Below are 22,659 nucleotides of genomic sequence, written 5' to 3' on the forward strand. Positions count from 1 at the left end.
GTTTGCATGTTCCCCCCGTGGGTTTCCTCCCACAGTCCAGAGACGTGCAGGTTATGTGCATTGGCGCTCCTAAATTGTCCCTAGTGTGTGCCCTGTGGTGGGCTGGCACCCTTCCTGGGATTGGCTCCAGCAGACCCCCATGACCCTGTGTTAGGATATAGTGGGTTGGATAATGTCTGACTGACTGTTCTTTCAAATTATGCCAAAGCAGAAAGTGTCTTTCCCAAATTATGTCAAATAGTCCTTTATATGTCGCTGCTGTGACAGCAGGTATGGACACTGCCACCTTACCTGGCCAAGGAGCCTTGATAATGGTGGTGGTGGTGTGGTGCGGGTTGTATCTTTTTTATAATGCCAGGGCACAAAGGTGGAAAGACGTTACAGTGGCTACATCGGGAGTGGCATCCAGAGTTGTGAGCTCTATGGTGAACGAAAGAGGCCTGTTGACATTAAAAGCACGTTAGTTGAACTGGGCCTGTTGTGGTGCTATGGTGTCTGGGGATTTGGGACTCAGTGGTGCCCCCTACAGGCCACACTGCATGTCCATCTCTTGCATAGTGCCTTTCATATCTGTCTTTTTGTAACTATGCTTTAGATAGACATTTCACAACTAATTATTAAAGTGAATATACTATAGTGCCTTTCACATTTGTCTATTATATGGTGTCTGTCACATCAGTCTTTATATTATAAAGAGCTCTCATATCCATCCAGCTATATATTAATTGTTTTACATCTCTCTGTGTAGATATCTATTATATAATGCCTTACATATCTGTTTATCTATGTAGCTATGTTTTATATTAAACATTCATACCTAGGAATTCCATCTGAATATTATATAGCACCTTTCATATCTATTGATCTGTTCATCTGTACTGTATATTAAAATAGCCCTTTTAACATCTGTCGGTTATGCAGTCCCTTTCATATTTTCTATATTATATAGTGCCTTTCATCTCTCTCTATCTTTAATAAAGTCAATTACACATCTGTTTATCTATCTATCTATCTATATATTAAATAGCACCTTTCACAAACTTACCTATTAGTCTAAACATAATGTAGGGTCTTACCTATCTATCTCAGAGTATCAGGAAGTTCCTTTCTTAGTTCTCTGTTTATCTATTTTTATAGTGCCTTTCACATCTGTCTGTGTAGCTTTATATAAAACTTTCACAAGCTAACTTTATAATATTATATAGTGCCTTTCATATCTATCTATCTATCTATCTATCTATCTATCTATCTATCTATCTATCTATCTATCTATCTATTATATAGTGCCTTTCATATCTATCTATCTATCTATTATATAGTGCCTTTCATATCTATCTATCTATCTATCTAATAATAATAATAATAATAATAATAATAATAATACATTTTATTTATACAAGGTGCTTATCTGAAAACTCAAGGACATTGAACAAACAATAAATAAATAAATAAAAGACACAATTATAAACAACTAAAAACATCAAAAAATATAAAAATTAAAACCAAACATAACCACTGTAATCATAAAGAAAAACACATTTTAAACAGATACGTTTTAAGTTTATATTTGAAGGATGCATATGATTTGATATTTCTAAGCTCAGCAGGTAATGAATTCCAGAGCTTGGGAGCAGAACGGCTGAATGCTCCGCTCCCCGTGGAGGTTAGACAGGCGAGAGGGACGGTCAGATGGATGGAGGAAGAGGATCTAAGGTTACAGGAGGGAATGACAGCATGAAGAAGGTCAGACAGATATGGAGGGACGAGGTTATGAATGGCCTTAAATATTAATAGCAGAATCTTAAAATCAGTTCAAAACTTAATCGGGAGCCAATGGAGATGCTGCAAGACCGGAGTAATATGGTGAATAGATGAGGTTCAAGTAATGATGAGTGCTGCAGAATTCTGGACTAACTGAAGCTTATGAAGAGATTTATTAGGGAGACCAAAGAGGAGTGAATTGCAGTAGTCCAGACGAGAAGTAAACAAGACTGTTAACAAGAATGGCAGTGGTATGGGGAGTGAGGGAAGGGCGGATGCGATTAATATTACATAGGTGGAAGTAAGCAGATAGGGTGCTGCTATCTATCTATCTATCTATCTATCTATCTATCTATCTATTTTATAGTGCCTTTCACCTCTAGCTTTGCAAAAAAATTTTACAAGCTATCCTTATAATATTATATAGCGTCTTTCATATCTGTCTGTGTTTGTAGCTCTTGTCCTCACACACTTTCACATCTGCTACCCATATAAGTATTATATAGTACCTTTTAGTCTACCTATAATAATAATAATAATAATAATAATAATAATAATAATAATAATAATAATAATAATAATAATAATAATAATATTATTATTATTATTATTATTATTTTACATTTTATTTATATAGCACCTTTCAAGGTGCTTTTACTTATTATAAATTGCCTTTCACTCCTGCTGATCTATCCATTTGTGGTGTACAGTAAGAGCCCCTTTCACACATCTCTGTGAAATCCCTTTTATATCTCTCATTATTTTATAGTGCCTTTCATCTTTCTCCCCTCTCTCTGTCTATATAACTATAAAGTTCCTTCCACAGCTATGTATGTACTCACCTATAAATGAAATAGTTCCTTTAACTTCACTCTTTGTACTTTCAAATCTCCCTTTCCATCCAAATATAATATAGTGCCTTTCACCTTGTTTTCTCTAACTATTATAAAGTCCTCTTTATGTCTGCTTACCTACCCGTCGTTATAATAAACAGCCCCTCTCACATCAGTCTGATACTTTATGTAGCAGCTTTCCTACCTGCCTTCCTGCTTTCATAGAGAACTTTCACACTCAGCTCCATATTTATTATTATATAGTGCCTTTAACTTTTTTGATCTATCTGTCTGTACTGTGTATAAAACAGCCCCTCTCACATCTCTCCGTGCATCTTCCTGTCTATTGTATAGTGCCTTTCACATCTGTCTGTTTAGCTCGTTTGTATAAAGCTTTCACACTTAGCTGTCCATCTAATATTGTATAGCAGCTTTCACATCTATAGATCTGTTTATTTGTAGTGCATACAAAAGATGTCCTTCCACATCGGTGTATCTGTTATATAGCGCCTTTCATATTGTTATCTTTTCCACCGAACTTTCACGCCCAGCTGCCCACGTGAATCTTAAGCGCCTTCCCTCTCTCTCCTATAGCACTTTCCTATTACCGGTCCATTTAAATATGATATAGTGCCTTTCACATTTCTCCGTCCCTTATGCCGTTTCATCTTAGATGGATGTCTTGCGGAGCTGACGTGCCAGTGTATCCGCGGCACTGCGCTCACGTCCTTTTCAGGCGGTGGGCCCTTTCTGGTCCGCTGGTCACACCAAGCCAGTGCCCGCTGAACTCCATTATTTTCCACTCGCTGCTTATCGTCGCTCTTGAAGCGCTCGGGGGTCTCTGGGGCTACCTGACCTCATCTTGGCTGGGCCTATGGTGGGTTTGTCTCATTCTAAATGTGCAGCGAGGCATGGCGGCAGTAATGCCAAGTTCTCCGGAGTTGATTCTCCAGCGTTGTCAGACCGGGACGACTTTGGCAGCCGTCGATTCTTATCATGATAGATGCGCATTGGCGGGGGGTGACGGATTGCATCCTATAAACCACGCAGGCAGCAAAGAAGAAAAAAACAATAAAGTTCCTGTTGTATCACTGTCATTTTATTTGGTTTCAGCTTTAATAAAAGGCACAGATTATTGATGTCATTTTGATTTATGTTTATAATTTTCTGAAGGTAAAGACTTTCGAAGACCATCTGTGTAGAATGAAACTGCAGACAGACGTCGTCGGGCTAATCGTCCCCCCAACTCCTTTACCCCCCGCGCCGGCCATAAATGCATCACACAGCGAACGTCACCGGTCTCATTGGGATTCATTTTCACTTATATTAAATATTGATTTACAGCAAAATGGGTACAAAGTTTCGAAGAGCAGGGGCACATCATAGATCACACAGAGTCTTTATCTTGCTTTTTTAAACCGCAGTTAACTTATCACTCAAAAGATCCTAAAAAAAAATAAATAGTAATAACGGTCACGTCTGGCGCAGATCCGCTCGCCGCCGTCGCAGTGCATTGACCGGGCCGAGCACTGAGATCATTCACCCGAGATTACGATCGCCGAGGAATTACAATGGAAATGAAACAAAACAGCAGCTATGTGAAAAAGTAACTGCCCCCCATTCTTCCTATATAAAGGAGAGACTTCAGTTTCTTGCAAACCATTCCAAATACATGTACTCACTTTGTCATTGTGGATTATTACATATTTATTGACAGGTATAAAAATGAAATTTTTCTCCCTTTAAAATTAACGGCTCTGAGGCTCAGGATCTGCGCTGGTATCGGGAAGGTTGTCGGTTCGAATCTTTGTTACTGCCAAACGAGATTCTACTCTGCTGAGCCCTTGAGGAAGACCCTTAACTTGATTGCTCCAGGGGTACTGTATAGGGTGGTCCAGATCTAATTATGCAATTTTCATTACGCTATAACTTAATAAGTTTATTACATAGAAAAATCACCTGAAAAATCCACCATCGAGAAGTGTGCGAACTGACGACATGAAGAATCGTCTTCGTGCCGAACTGGAATCGTCGCCGCATAAACCAAAGTCATCCAGGCGATCCGGATCTGCATAATTAGATGTGGACCACCCTGTACAATGGCTGACCCTGCGCTCTGACCCCACGAGGTATGCAAAAAACAAACAAATGTAGAATACAAGAAATTGTATAAAGCGAAATGGAGAACAACAAAAAATCTACAGAAGAATAAAGTGTGCAGAAAAAGATGGGGTCTCAAAATTTTGTGAATGCGCTGTATTGTTAATTCATTTTACCAGCCTGGGGGGTTACATGCGCAGCCAGCAGAAAAGAACACAAATGCAGAAGTGCAGGCCATTGACTAAAGTGAAAGGTCTGCGTTAGGTCGGAAAATTCGAATAGGTTTGTTTTGTCCAAATTTTCCGAGTTGTGAGTTGGTAGGGCATTTATGTGGTATTTTCAATTCGGATTTAGCATAGGGAACACAACGTAAGATTTGCAGGCAATTCCTTGGACCTCATGGCTTGGATTTGGCTCATCTGTGGGACCTTCTATAGACAGGTGAGTGCCTTTCCAAATCAGGTCCAGTCAAAGGATCTAACCGCCGGTGGACTTCAAACAACTCAATGCTGATAACAAGTGCAAGTCCAAGGAGATTCTGCTCAAACTTTATAGGAAGTAAAAATGGGATTTTTGAATACACAATTGGAGGTCTGAAAATTGAAAGTCCACCTTATAAGAAGGACTTAGGAGTCACAGAGGAGTGGACTCCATCACCTGGCCATCAGTGTTAGAAGGCAAACCGAATGTCAGGTTATATAGCGCCTTGATGTGTGGAGTACAAGTCACAGGAGGTTCTGCTCAGGCTTTATAACACACTGGTGAGGCCTCATCTGGAGTCCTGGGTTAAGTTTGGGTCTCCAGGCTACAAAAAGGACATAACAGCACAAGAAAAGGTCCAGAGAAGAGCGACGAGGCTGATTCCAGGGCTTGGATGGCAGAAAGGCTTGGGTGAATTTGTGGCAGATGAAGGTTAATGTCAGTAAATGTAAATTATTACATGTAGGAAGTAAAAATGGGAAGTTTGAATACACAATGGAAGGTCTGAATATCAAAAGTCCACATTAAGATAAGGATTTAGGAGTCATTGCCGTATCAACTACCAGGCAGTGTTCAGAAACCATGAAGAAGGCTAACAGAATGTCAGGTTATATAGCGCCTTGATGTGTGGAGTACAAGTCACAGGAGGTTCTGCTCAAGCTTTATAACACACTGGTGAGGCCTCATCTGCAGTCCTGTGTGCAGTTCTGGTCCCCATAAAGACATAACATCACTAGATGAGGTCCAGAGAAGAGCGACGAGGCTGATTCAGGGCTACAGGGGATGAGTTATGAGGAAAGATTAAAAGAGCTGAACCTTAAGGAGGTGAAGAGGAGACCTGAGTGAAGTGTTTGAAATGACAATGGAAATTAGTCCAGTGGATCGAGACGGTGACTTTAAAATGAGTTCATCAAGAACACGGGGACACAGCTGGAAACTTGTGAAGGGGAAATTTCACACAAACATTAGGAAGTTTTTCTTTACACAAAAAAACACAGACACTTGGAATAAGCGATCGAGTAGTGTGGTAGACAGGAGGACTTTAGGGACCTTTAAAACAGAACTTGATGTTATTTTGGAGGAACTAGGTGGACAGGACTGGTGTGCTTTGTTGGGCTGAATGGTCTGTTGTCATCCAGACTTTTCTAATGGGTTGCTCCTGAGCTAAATATCAAGTGTCACAGTAAAACAGAAGAGTCAGATGTGCGTCAAGCCCTCAATATGCTCTGAAAACTCCCTGGACCTGGTGGGATCTTCCCAGCTGTATTGAAATAAATGAAAGACGCCATCTCTAAACTCTTATTACACACATCTGAGCAGTCACTACAGAAAGGAAAAACACCTGAGGACTGGAAAGATTCAAATGTGACCCCAATCTTACAAAAGGGGGACAGCTTGGATCCTTTTACTTACAGAGCAATACATCTAACTTATGGGCCATGTAAAATATTAGAAAGTATAATCTATACTAACAAAAGGCAAAGCCCTCACTCACTCACTCACTCGTCACTAATTCTCCAACTTCCCGTGTAGGTAGAAGGCTGAAATTTGGCAGCTCATTCCTTAGAGCTGACTGAACAAAAGTTAAGCAGGTTTCATTTTGAAATTCTACTCATAACGGTCATAACGGTCAACAACATCTGCCATGTTGAACTTTCTTATTTATGGCCCCATCTTCACGAAATTTGGTCGGTGGCTTCCCTGCGCTAACCGAAACCGATGTACGTACTTATTTCGGTGGTATGACGCCACTGTCAGCCGCCATATTGAATTTTCCAACAGTCTTTGTTACTTATGGGCCCATCTTCAAGAAATTTGGTACGCGGGTTCCCAACGCTAACTGAATCCTACTTACGTACATATATACGTTCATAGCCTGCAGCTCGGTCACCGTGTGAGGCGGCGTTGGGTCCCCCATCCCCACACCTCCCATTTTGTTGGCTGCCTGCCTATATAAGTCCGTCCGTCGCTCCGGTCTCTTCATTCCCTTCCTTGCTTTGCCACAGGATTCACGTCTCCCTGCTGATAACTACAGCCTTTTTATTTAATCCACGGCTTCTCCGCTGTTTAATTGTTCATTTATTACGATTATAGTTATTGTGTAGGTATTTTAGACTTACTTTACATTGTTCAGGTACCCATTTCCTTTATCATTCCAACCGTACCCCCATTAACATGTCTATCGAGGTGATCACCATCGATCAAAGAACTGTCACTTACCGAGTGGTTTCCATGCCCGGAGATGCCACTTGCCTTTTCCATTCTCTGTGTTACATATTGCACGGCCATATCAGGCTCACTCTTGATATCCATTGTGTCTTATGTATTGAATGACTGGGACAGGTTCAAGGTGTGGACTGATGACGGTACAGGAGATAATTATACTACACAGGAGCACTAGAAGAGTGAAATGCTTAAGCCCTTCACCTGTGGATCTGCATGTGAGTTGATGGCTGCCGCTGAATTGTTCGGTTGTCGCTTTCAAGTGTACCGAAATGGCCAAATATTTTACACCTTTGGACAACCGCCAATGCCTCTTAAACATCTTAGATTGACAGGTGACGATTTCAGTAGTGGACACTTTGATGTTTATGAATGTTTAAACTCTCAAAAGCTGGATGTGAAGTTATCGATGAAACTGGTTGTATACTTACAACGCTTGACAGATGCCGAATGTCACTTCAACACAACAAGTCCTGCAAATACTGTCGTAATTAAAACAAACCATGAAACTCAAACCGATTACGACAGCAGCAATCCAAGCTGTGAGATTTGAGACAAGATTACTGTTCACACGGCCAACTGTACGTTACATGCTCAAGAGTAAGATCAGCGCACAGCTTGGTCAGATTACAACCGGAGGGCCGAACTCACAATGTGGTATACAAAGAGATCCTTAACAGATAATTATTGGAATATTTTCCCTCAGTTTAAAAAGGTTTAATTTTCTTCTTAATAAAAATTTTAAGGCAGTACTTCGCCGCTGCGAAGCGCGGGTATTTTGCTAGTTAGAGATAAATTTGAAAAGTACAAAAATGAAAATAATAAACTGCTCAAAATATTAAAGCAACTCTTTGAAAACACGTCAGATCTCAATGGGAAAAAATCCTGCTGGCTCTCTCTGCTGCTATGGACTGATATGGTGACGTGTAAGGAACGAAAGGATGGAAATGAAAATGATGAACCTACAGAGTGAGGGCTGAACTCAAAGACACCCCGAAAATCAAATGGAAATGTGACCCGACATTTGCGCGATAGACATATGCGCGGCGTCAAAATCGCGCCGACAAAGTCGCAAAAGTTTCATGAAATATAAATTACTAGTTTAGCGCTGCTGCCTCGCAGTTAGGAGACCTGTGTTTGCTTCCCGGGTCCTCCCTGCGTGGAGTTTGCATGTTCTCCCCGTGTCTGTGTGGGTTTCCTCCGGGCGCTCTGGTTTCCTCCCACAATCCAAAGACATGCAGGTTAGGTGGATTGGTGATTCTAAAAATTGGCCCGTTTGTGTGTCCTGCGGTGGGTTGGCACCCTGCCCAGGATTGGTTCGTGCCCTGTGTTGGCTGGGATTGGCTCCAGCAGACCCCCGTGACCCTGTATTCGGATTCAGCAGGTTGGAAAATGGATGGATAGTTTAAAGCATACATAATAATGTTTATTTTAGAAGTCAATATTATGAGACGCGGCATGCCATCAGCACGGCACGCAGATAGTCCTTAAGATCACGCCCTGCATATGTAGGAAGGATCGCAGCAAGACGTCTTGATAGTTGAGCGTATTTAGACTTGCTGGCTGCCTGCCGCTTTGTATACGACGCGTTATGCCAACCCTCGACTGAGTTATTTGTTCGCGGCATGCCATCAGCAACACATTCTCGCATGTTCCACATGGTGATAGGAAACAACGGGTTGGCTCGTCGATTGCGTCTCAATCGACCAACGTAATTGTCCTGCCAGGATTCATAAACATTCTGGAGATTGTCAGGTCTACTCTCGCTTAGTTCATCAAATGTGGACCCAACATCTTTCGGAAGAACGACACTCAGCGCAATTAGCATCTTTGAATACAGTTATAAACTAACACATAATGTGTACATAATGCGCACGTACGCGTCCCACTCTCTCGCGATTTCATCGTGGCGATTTTGTCGGCGCGCATTTGTCGAAAACCAGTTAGCGGGTTTGTCGGCGCTCATTTGTCCGTCGCGGTTTTGTCGGTGAACCAAATGGAAAAAAGGAGGCGGAAGACCAAAATTTCTTAGTAGTTTGTATGCAACCCCTCAGGCAGACACACGGTCCAGTCCCACCCTCTATCTGCTACAGTCACTCTTGTCCCCAACAATGAGGGTCCTGTGAGCCGGATCGTGCCACACGGCCGTAGCGCCATAACTGACACTCCCTCACAATGCAGGTCGTGTGTCTCATTCGGGACTCCCAGAACAACACCAATTAATTTTATTTATTATTTTTTTCTTTAATTGGCATCCAAAAACAATCTCTCCAACAGGTGACGCATGTGACGGAGTGCCAGTTGTGCAGAAGCTAATTGTGCCCGCCACTTGAAGCAGTTATTGTCTTTTAGCTCACTGACTTCTATGTAAACGGACATTTTTTTTTTCCCCTCACTCACCAGGCTGCGGTCAGACATCTAAAGGGCGCCTGCCTCTGGGCGACCCACCAAACATCGCAAATCACAGTAGCAGTGGATGAGCTGTAATGTAAGTGAACAAGCCTGACTTGTACGGCCGGCACAAGGCATTACTGTTACTTAGCAAGACATGAGAATCTATCTGACAAGATGTTTACTGACCTAATGATCAGCACCAATAATGGCGCACATTGAAACCGCCGGACATAATCGCTTTTGACGGCTGAGTGGAGAGCGGAGGGGTGGGGGGCCATGAATCAGTCAGTGGAACCAAACTGGAGGGCAGGTGCAGGCAAATATGCGGGCATCTGTTACCCCGCAGCAATGCCAGAGCCGAGTTCTGAATACTACAGCACATTAAAATTAGAAGAGACCCGCCATAACGGCCGGCACGGAAGTCGAAACGGATTTCTGAGACTGGAATGGAAAGAAAGGTGATGGCTGCTCACTGTTAACGGAGGATAAAAGGGTTTGGCGTTGCTCCTGACTTTCACTTTTCATTTCTGTCCTTTTTGACCCCTGGCTGTTTCGATCTCACGGTTTGAAATTCTTTTTTGGACTCGAACTTCTTTTCCATTCATTTACGTTTTTTAATCATCGCTTCTCCATTTAGGACTCTCTAATTCAGGGGCCTCCAACATGTCAACCCCCTTTCCAAGTAGGGCTAATGAATCCCTACATAAATTTGAAGACTTGATTAGTCAAATTAGGGGGTGGGCGATCTTTCCAAAAAATCATATCACGATCCTTTCAACACAAAATCACGATCCACAATCTGAATTGCAATCTCTGTTTTCAATGTGGCAGACAATTAAGAGAATATCCGGACTCAAACTCATCAAGACCTGAGTAACACTTTATTTTAAATATCAAACAAAGTTGAATTCAATTGTCCTCTCATTCGCTAGCTAAGCAGAGTTAAGACACACACCACGAAGCTGGCAAGCGATTGAGGAGAGATCCCCTGCCCAGGCCCGCTGCGTGTTTCTTGGATTCGCTCAAATAAATCAGTAGGGTAAGTGAACTATGATACATAGAAAAATGAGAGAAGTCGCAAAGTCAACCGGAATGGTCAAGCAAATTATAGAAAGAAACCCGATCTCAATCCGTAAAGTAGTTCTCTCGTGAAAATCGGACAGACCTACAGACATTGGATTTTACAGTGAATTTTCTATATTTCTGCATAAATATGACCTAAAACATCATCAGATCACTCAAGTCCTAAAAGTAGATAAAGAGAAACCAGTTAAACAAATGAGACAAAAATATTATAATTGATAATTTATTTATTGAGGAAAATGATCGAATATTACATACTAGCCGCATAATCAGGCCGCTTTTTAAATGATTTTTAAGCACAGAGGAAAAAATAAACATTTGAAAAATCCGTAATTTAATAAACCACCAAGAAAAGTAACATTGCAACAATGCACGCTACGAACCAACATACAATTGTCCGTGACTGAAAACCGGAGGAGCCGCGCGCTTTCTCCTTCCAAAGCCAAGGACGGGTTGAACGGCGCTTGTTCAGTACGCACTGCCCACTTATGTGCCCGCCCCCAACTCCCTACCTGAGTCGCTTTCGTCTGTGTACAGTCCACACACACCTGTGAGTCACGTTGACTGTTAATTTTCCAAACACCGCCTCAGTCGGTTTCCACGTTGATTTTTCATTGTTCTTTGCGGTTCCGGCTGCTTTTTTATATATAATCCACCAAGTCACCCGACCATGGGGGCTTTACAAAGGGCAGGGGCGTAATCAGTGCGAGCGTATGACCCGCACGTACTGGGAATTTCTCGTTCTTGGGGAACAATTGGAAGCCACGGTCTCCATCACGAATGGGGTTCAATGGCTTAACCACGCCTCCCGCGCCGGTAGACACACGCTGATCCATTCAGTGTAGCGCGTGCAGTACCGGACATACAAGTGCATCACAGACCTGTTAATGCTCAATCTCACGTGGCTGAAAGCCACTTGTCCCTCTAAGAATTTGGACGCCGACCGCTGTTGGGTCGTGTAACTATTTAGCAGCGGAGTCTCGTTCGTTTTCGGAAATAACCAGCCAAATCGCTCCACCAACTAAGAACTGCCATGCACCACCACCCACAGAATCGAGAAAGAGCTATCAATCTGTCAATCCTGTCCGTGTCCGGGCCGGGTGAGGTTTCCTGTGTTGAGTCAAATGAAGCGAAAGGCTCCACACCTGGTGGTGCCCTTCCGTCAATTCCTTTAAGTTTCAGCTTTGTAACCATACTCCCCCCTGAACCCAAAGACTTTGGTTACCCGGTTGGCTGCCGGGTCATGGGAATGATGCCGCCGGATCGCCATTCTTGGGGCCTGCATTGGTGAAGCAGGTGAGACGGTAATGAAACAGAGGCACAGGGCTTATTGGTTTTTAAAGACTGCTTCCTTCATTGGGTTTTAACCAATGCACGGAACGAACCAACACACAATCGTCCGTGCGACGCTCAGGGTGGAACGGGAGGAGAGGAGAAGGACATCCACTCCGCTCCCTCCGTCATGCTAGTCTGCTGATTTCTCGTTCAGTATGCACTGCCTGCTCATGTGCCCACCTCCAACTCGTCACTCGAGTCGTTGTCGTCTTTGTACAGTCCAGATGCACCTGTGACTCATGTAGACTTTTCATTGCTCTGTGCGGTTTTGGCTGCCTTTCTATATATAATCCACCAAGACACCTGACCACGATGGGAGGGCGGTGTGTACAAAGTGCAGGAGTATCTAAGGAGACGCATGTTTGACGCAGGTGCGAATTGCTGTATGTAGCGTGTAAAACAGTTTGCTATGGTGCATGCGGTCGTGCGTCGTAACCAAAAACTCGTTTTTTAAAGACTGCTCACTTCATTGTGTTTTAACCTCAGTTGTAAAGGAACGTTTTAAGGATCCCATGGGATACCCCTCGCAAACTGTTTTACACGCCGCATATGGCGACTCACCTCCGCGAGAAACACGTCTCTATTAACAGTCAACGTGGGTCGGAGCTGCATGTGACCTCTACGACAGACGAATATAAATGACGCCGGTCTTTCTGTGTCGTCGCGTCCGAGTTGGTGGGCGTGGCTCTGTGAGTTGTCGTCGTATCCAATGGTTTTGGAGTTGGTGGGCGTGGCTCCTTCCTGCGTGCGCCATAGGTGTCTCACTTGTCGGGCTTAGTGAATCCACGCCCCTTCCGGCGTGCTTTCCATGGTTGTCTTGCCTTAGTGAATTATATATATAGATTTGTGAGTGGCTAAAGTATGTGAACCTTTGCTTTCAGTATCTGGTGTGACCCTCCTTTGCAAATTCTGCTTATGGTTTATAAAGCCTTAAATAATCTGCTCCATCTTATATATCGGAGTGTCTGACATCTTATATTCCAAATCGTAACCTCAGATCCTCAAATGAGTGTCTGCTCAGAATTCCAAGAGCAAAACTTAAAAGAAGTGGTGAAGCGGGCGGGCATCTGCTGCTATGCACCTAAAATCTGGAATAGCCTGCCAATAGGAATTCACCAGGCTGATACGGTAGAGCACTTTAAAACACTGCTGAAAACACATTACTGTAACATGGCCTTCTCATAACCTCAGTGTAATTAAAATCCTGATACTCTGTATATTCAGCTCATTATAATAACTATTCATGGTGGCTCTAAAATCTGTACTAACTCCTACTCTCTCTTCTGTTTCTTTTCCAGTATCCTTCCGGTAACCATCTACTCAAAGCACCGTGATGTTCCAATAATGATGGATGGATTAAAAGCCAGAAATCTCTATGACGATCAACATCAAGTGACTCCGTGAGAACCCTAACTACAAAGAGGACTGTGTCATTTATGTTAGGTAGAATGCCCAGGGGGGACTGGGTGGTCTCGTGGCCTGGAATCCCTGCAGATTTTATTTTATTTCTCCAGCCGTCTGGAGTTTTTTTCTGTCCACCCTGGCCATCGGACCTTACTCCTTTTCTATGTTAATTAATGTCTTATTTTAAAATTTCTTATTTTGTCTTTTAAATTTTCTTTAGTATGTAAAGCACTTTGAGCTACACTATTTGTATGAAAATGTGCCATAGAAATAAATGTTGTTGTTGTTGTTGCAGCAATAACTACAACTAAACGTTTCCGGTAACTTCTGATCATTCCTGCACACCGGCTTGGAGGAATTTTCGCCCATTCCTCCCTACAGATCATCTTCAACTCTGGGATGTTGGTGGGTTTCCTCACATGAACTGCTCGCTTCAGGTCCTTCCACAACATTTCGATTGGATTAAGGTCAGGACTTTGACTTGGCCATTCCAGAACATTCACTTTATTCTTCTTTAACCATTCTTTGGTAGAACGACTTGTGTGCTTAGGGTCGTCCTTCTCCTTCTCCTTCTCTTGAGATTCAGTTCATGGACAGATGTCCTGACATTTTCCTTTAGAATTCTCTGATGTAATTCAGAATTCATGTCCCATCAATGAAGGCAAGCCGTCCTGACCCAGATGCAACAAAACAGGCCCACACCATGACACTACCACCATCATGTTTCACAGATGTGATAAAGTTCTTATGCTGGAATTCAGTGTTTTCCTTTTTCCAAACATAACGCTTTTCATTTAAACCAAAAAGTTCTATTTTGGTCTCATCCGTCCACAAAACATTCTTCCAATAGCCTTCTGGTTTGTCCACGTGATCTTTAGCAAACTGCAGACGAGCAGCAATGTTGTTTTTGGAGAGCAGTGGCTTTCTCTTTGCAACTCTGCCATGCACACCATTGTTGTTCAGTGTTTTCCTGATGGTGGACTCATGGACATGAACATTAGCCAATGTGAGAGAGGCCTTCAGTTGCTTAGAAGTTACCCTGGGGTCCTTTGTGACCTCGCCGACTATTACACGTGTGCCTTGCTCTTGGAGTGATCTTTGTTGGTCGACCACTCCTGGGGAGAGTAACAGTGGTCTTGAATGTCCTCCATTTGTACACAATCTGTCTGACTGTGGATTGGTGGAGTCCAAACTCTTTAGAGATGGCTTTGTAACCTTTTCCAGCCTGATGAGCATCAACAACTCTTTTTGTGAGGTCCTCAGAAATCTCCTTTGTTTGTGCCATGATACACTTCCACAAACATGTGTTGTGAAGAGCAGACTTTGATAGATCCTGTTCTTGAAATAACACAGGGTGCCCACTCACACCTGATTGGCATCCAATTGATTGAAAACACCGGACTCGAATTTCACCTTCAAACTAACTGATCATCCGTGAGGTTCACATTCTTTTACCACTCACTAATATATAATATTCGATCATTTTCCTTAATAAATAAATGACCAAGTATAATATTTTTGTCTCATTTGTTTAACTGGTTTCTCTTTATCTACTTTTAGGACTTGAGTGAAAATCTGATGATGTTTTAGGTCATATTTATGCAGAAATCTAGAAAATTCTAAAAGGTTCACAAACTTTCAAGCACAACTGTATATATTATATATTAGTAAACCTTCAAAGTAATGTGCAGCTAAAGTCTCAACAGCATTCTCAGATAAGTAGAGCCTGATAACTCTAAGAATCTTCACCAAGCAGCTCTGAAAATGTCTGCTTTGTTTGGGTCTCCATACCTCGGTGAGTCTGACGTGAATGTCATGAAGTCAAAGTTCAGAACAAGACGGACAGACGGACATTGAAATGAGTGAACCTCAGTGGCTCCACTCCACCAGTCACCTCAGCGCCAGTCATCTGACTAACTAAACAACACACCACACATGCGACTGGACCTGTGAATAAAGTGACACAGTGACATGTGACAAAATGACAAATGAATAAGTCAGATCTGTGTACTTGGAATTGCATTGTTTTGTTTGGACAGCATTCATATTTTAATTCCATAGTGTGAGATACACTTTAAAATGCATACAGACGTACAAAATGCACTTGCAGGTGAACTAAATATTCTTTTGTGATGTTTTAATGTGAGTTGTGGACATTAACAGTTTGTAAATGTTCAGTCAAAACAAGCTTATCCAATTTTTTTTGGGTTGAAATAAGCGATGAGAATACAACGTTTACAAAATATGAGGAGCTCTCGGCCATTTTCATTTTGTAAGAGTAGCTCTCAGGGGAAAAAAGGTTGGAGACCCCTGGTCTAATTTGAGTACACTTCACATCTATCTGCTTTTCCATTTGTCACGCGTGCACGTCTGAGGATCTCCTCCTGAGCTCGTCCATGGCATGTAATAACCCGCCGGGGCAGGAGAGGGCGCTATAACTAACGGCATTCTCTTCTTTCTCCCCTGCAGCAGCCATGAGAGCACTTGACTCCACCCCTACATCCTCGCAAACATCCCAGAGACATTTGAAGGAGAGCCGTCACTTGGCTGACGGTCCCAGCAGTGAGACGGGGCTCTCGAAGCTTTGACAGTTGAATTTATTTTGTCTTTAGCTGACAATGCAGGGCGAGTGATGGCTCAGGTTACGGATCTGTGCTGGCCATCAGAAGGTTGCCGGTTTGAATCCCATAAACAGCAGAAGTGACTCTACTCCATTGGGCTCTTGAGCAATTCCTTCATCCTGGGAATGACCTTGACCTGCCCACATCTTACAGGGAAAAATCCGGGAGTTGGTGGCAGGACTGGCACTGTAAAAAAATTCTCACACTGTACCAGTGTGGTATGGAGGTGCCTCCCACTGCACTTGGGTGGTTCGAAGTGTGGTGGGTATAGCAATGCACTGTAATCTGCTCATGCTCCCAACCTCTCTCTCTCTCTCTCTTAACTGGGAATTCTCTTGTTTATTTTGTTAGCTCTAAACTGGGCAAATTACACCAAGATGGGCATCAGTTTCTTTTACTTTCTTTTATTTTTTTTTTTTACTTTGGTCTGATATCAAACAGTGATGATGTTGACCTGCCCACCTCTTACAGGGAAAACTTGAGGGGTTGATGGCAGGACTGGCACCACAAACAAATTCTCATACTGTACCAGTGTGGTGCTGAGGTGCCCCCCTGCTGCACTTGGGTGGTTTGTCTTGTGGTGGGTGCAGCACTGCACTGTAATGTGCACATGCTCCAACCCCAGTTTATTAACTGCCAATCCTCTAGTTTATTTTGTTAACCCCAACCTGGGCAAGCTACACCAAGATTGGCATCAGTTTCTTTAACGTTTTTTTTTTTTTTACTTTGGTTTGATATTAAACAGGGATGAAGTTGACCTGCCCGCCTCTTGCAAGGAAAATTTGGGAGGTTGCTGGCAGGATTGGCACTGTAAAAAAATCCTCAAACTGTACCAGTGTAGTGCTGAGGTGCCCCCTGCTGCACTTGGGTGGTTTGTCTTGTGGTGGGTGCAGCACTGCACTGTAATCTGCACATGCTCCCAACCCCTATCTCACTTAACTGACAGTCCTCTTGTTTAGTTTGTTAGCCCTAACCTGGGCAAGCTACACCAAGATGGGCATCCATTTCTTTTACTTTGTTTCTTTTTTATTTACTTTGGTCTGATATTAAACAGTGATGAAGTTGACCTGCCCGCTTCTTACAGGGAAAACTTTGGGTTGCTGGCAGGACTGGTACTGTAAAAAAATTCTCACACTGTACCAGTGTGGTGCTCAGGTGCCCCCCTGCTGCACTTCGGTAGTTTGTCGTGTGGTGGGTGCACATGCTCCATACCAAAAACCCATCTCTCACTAAACTGGCAATCCCCTTGTTTATTCTGTTAGCCCTAACCTGGGCAAATGACAGCAAGATGGGCATCAGTTTCTATTTCCTTTTCTTTTGTTTTGGCCTGATATTAAATGGCGATAACATTTACCTGCCCTCATCCTACAGGGAAAACTTGGGAGTTGCTGGCAAGACTGACACTGTAAATAAAAATCCTCACACTATACCAGTGTGCTGCTGAGGTGCCCCCCTGCTGCACTTGGGTGGTCCGTCATGTGGTGGGTGCAGCAATGCCCTTTAATCAGCACATGCTCCAAACCCCCCTCTCTCTTTCGCTTAACTGGCAATCCTCTTGATTATTTTGTTAGTCCTAACCTGGGCAAATTGCACCAAGATGGGCATCAATTTGTTTTTCTTTTGTTTTGGCCTGATATTAAATGTGACGAAGCCGGTTGGCACCCCAACTTTTTAATCAACTCGCCTGTCATTCCTGCACTTGGCCACACATTATATTGTGCATCTGTATCATATAGTGCCTTTCATAACCTGTATGTAATATACAATATTTACTTTGTGTGCCAACTCTATTTAAATAATAAAAAAAACAAGCATGAAATGAATCTCCTGCCTCATTAGAAAGAAAAAGAATCAAAAAAGAATAAAACAAACCACACAAAAAAACACAAACACACACATTTTAAAAAAAAAACGTCCTTTGATGCCGAAATGGTCACTCAGCCTTCTTAATGCTCTAAAGACCCCTTAATCTGAAATCCGTGGGACCATCCTGGGTGTGATATGGAGTGGCTGTTTGCTCATTCAAGCAGAGTTTTGCTCTTGACGGAAAATCTAAAGCATTTTACACATGCAGTTCAAGAATTTCAAAAATGAAAGAGGAAAAGAGGGGAAAAGGCACAGAGTTGCGCGAGGTGAACAGTTTAAATGGTTGTAGGCAAAGCGTGGCGTGCGAGCGAGAGAGCGGCGGGGATTTTTGCGATGTTCATCTTGAAGGCATCACAATCAAGTTGTTTTCCCCGTGGGCTGACAGGCTGAGCGATTCGGCCGACATCATTCATCATTCCTCAGTGCGGGAGACGCTCTCAAAATACTTGGCGATAATAAATCTCACTCACAAATTAAAAGGAGCTACAGGACCCAGCCGAAATTCACCAAATCATCATTAAATGGTATATCCGTCAGAGAATACGGATGAGAGCGGGCCCCACAAACACACACGAGAGAACTCAGCCGAGGAAAGACGCACAGAGGGCATCAAGGTGCCACCTCACAGACCTGCTACCTTGGGTTTGTGTCCGACACTCAGCCATTGTGTGTGAATGTTTGGAGTCTGTGTGTTCTCTCTGTGTCCATGTAGGTTCTGTTCCAAAAGCACAAAGACCTGTCGTTTAAGGTTAACTAGAAACTCTAAGCTCTAAGAGGGTGTCTGCCTGGCATGGTTCTGCTGGCATAGTCTCTGCCCCTCCAACCAGGGGTAGATCAAGCAGATTTGACCTTATAGATGGACAAATCAAGTGCATGTCGGATAACTGGCTGATCCAGCATGGCATTGTGAGAGTACAGGTTTGTGAGCCCTATGGTACACTGGCACCCTGACTAGTCTTGGCTCCTGCCCTGTACCTGATGATGCAGAGATGGATCTTACTGGATTAGGCAGGTTTGAGGAAGTTGTGTATTTCTGTTAAAAAACAGAACATTATAAAGAACATTTAACTGAAAAGACCATATAAAGAAACCAGAGCAGCATCATCTGTCTGAAACACCACCCTGACACAAATCAAGGATTTCATTGCCAGTCGCCGGCTCTCACTCATCGTCCACGCCAGGATACCAACATTCCAGCCTACAGTTGTCCAGAAAACCAAAAGGCGCCAACCCAAATGCTGGGAAAGAAGTCCGGAAAGGGTGTCAGACTTGAATACAGCAAATTGATGACAGAGCAGCATCCAGCTTACTTCAGCATCAGGACTCTGTCATCAACCTTCACGACTGCAAGACTGGTGCTGGGGACCTCCGCTGTCCAGGAGTGAATGACACGACAATTGTTGAACTCACATCACCTGGTTTAGCGTTGCACGGGCTGAAGTGTGTCTCGGTAAATATTGTTACTAGTCTCTGTGTGGCGCAGTGAGCTGAATTAAAAGAGAGGTGCAAAGAATGCTGGGAAGGTTTCTTCATTATCGGCAAAGACATCTATAAAAAGGCTGCTGATCTGCTGGGTGACCCAGTGATAGATAGATAGATAGATAGATAGATAGATAGATAGATAGATAGATAGATAGATAGATAGATAGATAGATAGATAGATAGATAGATAGATAGATAGATAGATAGATAGCACTATATGAAAGATAGATAGATAGATAGATAGATAGATAGATAGATAGATAGATAGATAGATAGATAGATATTCATTTAATTATAGTAGGCAGGATGATAGATAGATAGATAGATAGATAGATAGATAGATAGATAGATAGATAGATAGATAGATAGATAGATAGATAGATAGATAGATACTTTATTAATCCCAAGGGGAAATTCATAATACTATTGCACTTTTGAGAGTGTAAGACCTTTTAGGAACTAGTCATGCATTCAGAAACAGGATCTTTCTACTCACATTTTTCTTTACAAAATAATGCCCCCTGCCCTGGGTTGATCCGCCAGTTTACTTGGCCAGAAACTCTCCGTCGTTTTAGTCAGCAATAAATTCATCAAGGGTAGAAACGCAGTGACGCCTCTCACTCGCCCCGCTGCTATTTAATGCCAAATTCTTGTCAAAGATGATAAAAAATTATTTTGATCCGACGAGACTCGGAGCAGCGCTTCTCACTCCATTCCCGGTTAAGCAGTTTGATGGGCCTCATTTTTAACATTTCTATGCATTCATCATGCCCACTTCGCCAGCACAACATTTCACTGATTTTTCTTTTCCTCTTCTCTTCTTTATGGTCCACGAAACAGGACAAATTATTCCATGCAGGAGTCAAGGAGGCAATTTAAACTTGACTGACAAAAAGATAAACTTATATCTCCGATTTCTTCATGAGAGGAAAAAAAAATAATAATACCTGCACATCGGGCCGTGACGAGGACCCTCACTGTCAAAATTGATAGCACAAATCGGCTTGTCAGCAGTCACTGCGCAGCCTGGGAGATCTGTGAGTAAGCAGGGGCAACAGAGCACGCCCAATCCTGGCTCTGTCGGACCACTGGCGCTCCCTACTCTCTAATGGCCGTCCTTAGTGCTCTTTAATTAATGAAATAGATGGACCACTGCAGCGGCTTCACTTCACATGAGCAGAAAATCAAAAATGTCACCTTCTGAGAAGTCACATGTGTTTCACTTGTTGTGTATTGTGTACAGGGGGTCTGCACCAGCAGGTTTTGACAGGGGTCACTCTTTCATTTCCTAGTAACAAAAAGTAGGGTCCCGGTGCTTAGCATTGAGTTAGGTAAAGCTGCATGTTAGAACATCAGAACTATCTGGATGAGAACAGACCATGTAGTCCAACAAATCTCACCAGTCCTATCTACTTGATTCTTCCTAAATAACATCAAGTCGAGTTTTTAAGGTCTTTAAAGTGCTACTGTCCACCACACTACTTGGTCACTTAGTCCAAGTGTCTATAGTTCTCTGTGTAAAAATAAATACATTAGAACAATCTGGATGAGAACAGGCATTCAGTGTAACAAAAGTTTGTCAGTCCTATCCACTTAATCCTTCTTAAATAGCATCAAGTCGAGTTTTGAAGGTCCTTAAAGTCCTACTATCTACAACACTACTTGGTCACTTATTAAATGTGTCTGGTCCTCCGTCTGAACATTAGAACATTAGAAGAATCTTGACGAGAACAGGCCATGCAACCCAACAAATCTTGTCAGTCCTATCCACTTAATCCTTCTTAAATAACATCAAGTTGAGTTTTTAAGGTCTTCAAAGTCCTACTGTCCACCATACTACTTGGTCACTTATTCCACGTCTCTATTGTTCTCTAAGTAAAAATTAGTACATTAGCACAACAGGAATAGGCCTTGCAACCCAACAAAGCTCACCAGTCCTATCCACTTAATCCTTCTTAAACAACATCAAGTCGAGTTTTGAAGGTCCTTAAAGTCCTACTATCTACAACACTACTTGGTCACATATTAAATGTGTCTGGTCCTCCGTCTGAACATTAGAACAATCTGGATGACAACAGACCATGGAGTGCAACAAAGCTTGCCAGTCCTATCTACTTCATTCTTCCAAAATAACATAAAATCAAGTTTTTAAGGTCTTTAAAGTCCTACTCTTTACCACACTACTTGGTCACTTGTCCCACGTGTCTATGTTCTCTGTGTAAAAATGAGTACATTAGAACAATCTACTGTACAAAGGAATAGGCCATTCGTTCAAACAAATCTCGCTAGTCCTATCCAAATATTTCTTCTAAAATAACATCAAGTCGAGTTCTGAAGGTCCCTAAAGTCCTGCTGTCTGCTACACTACTTGGTCACTTATTACATGTGCCTGGTCCTCTGTGTGAAAGTTAGAACATTAGAAGAATCTTGACGAGAACAGGCCATGCAACCCAACAAATCTTGCCAGTCCTATCCACTTAATTTTTCCAAAATAACATCAAGTCGAGTTTTTAAGGTCTTCAAAGTCCTACTGTCCACCATACTACTTGGTCACTTATTCCATGTGTCTATTGTTCTCTAAGTATAAATTAGTACATTAGCACAACAGGAATGGGCCTTGCAACCCAACAAAGCTCACCAGTCCTATCTACTTGATTCTTCCTAAATAACATCAACTCGAGTTTTTAAGGTCTTTAAAGTGCTACTATCCACCACACTACTTGGTCACTTAGTCCAAGTGTCTATAGTTCTCTGTGTAAAAATGAATACATTAGAACAATCTGGACGAGAACAGGCCATTCAGTGCAACAAAGCTCTCCAGTCCTATCCACTTAATCCTTCTAAAATAACATCAAGTCGAGTTTTTAAGGTCTTCAAAGTCCTACTGTCCACCATGCTACTTGGTCACTTATTCCACGTGTCTATTGTTCTCTAAGTAAAAATTAGTACATTAGCACAACAGGAACAGGCCTTGCAAGCCAACAAAGCTCACCAGTCCTATCCACTTAATTCTTCCAAAATAGAATCAAGTCAAATTTTGAAGGTCCCTAAAGTCCTACAGTCTACAACACTACTAT

General features: G+C 42.5%; 1 protein-coding gene across 1 annotated transcript in view; it reads right to left on the reverse strand.

Moving 5' to 3' along the window:
• znf804a (zinc finger protein 804A) overlaps positions 1 to 22,659 on the reverse strand; it is a 308,168-nt gene that overhangs the window by 56,734 nt on the left and 228,775 nt on the right. The window lies entirely within an intron of this gene.

The sequence above is a fragment of the Polypterus senegalus genome, chromosome 6 (assembly GCF_016835505.1).
Source record: "Polypterus senegalus isolate Bchr_013 chromosome 6, ASM1683550v1, whole genome shotgun sequence".
NCBI lineage: Eukaryota > Metazoa > Chordata > Cladistia > Polypteriformes > Polypteridae > Polypterus > Polypterus senegalus.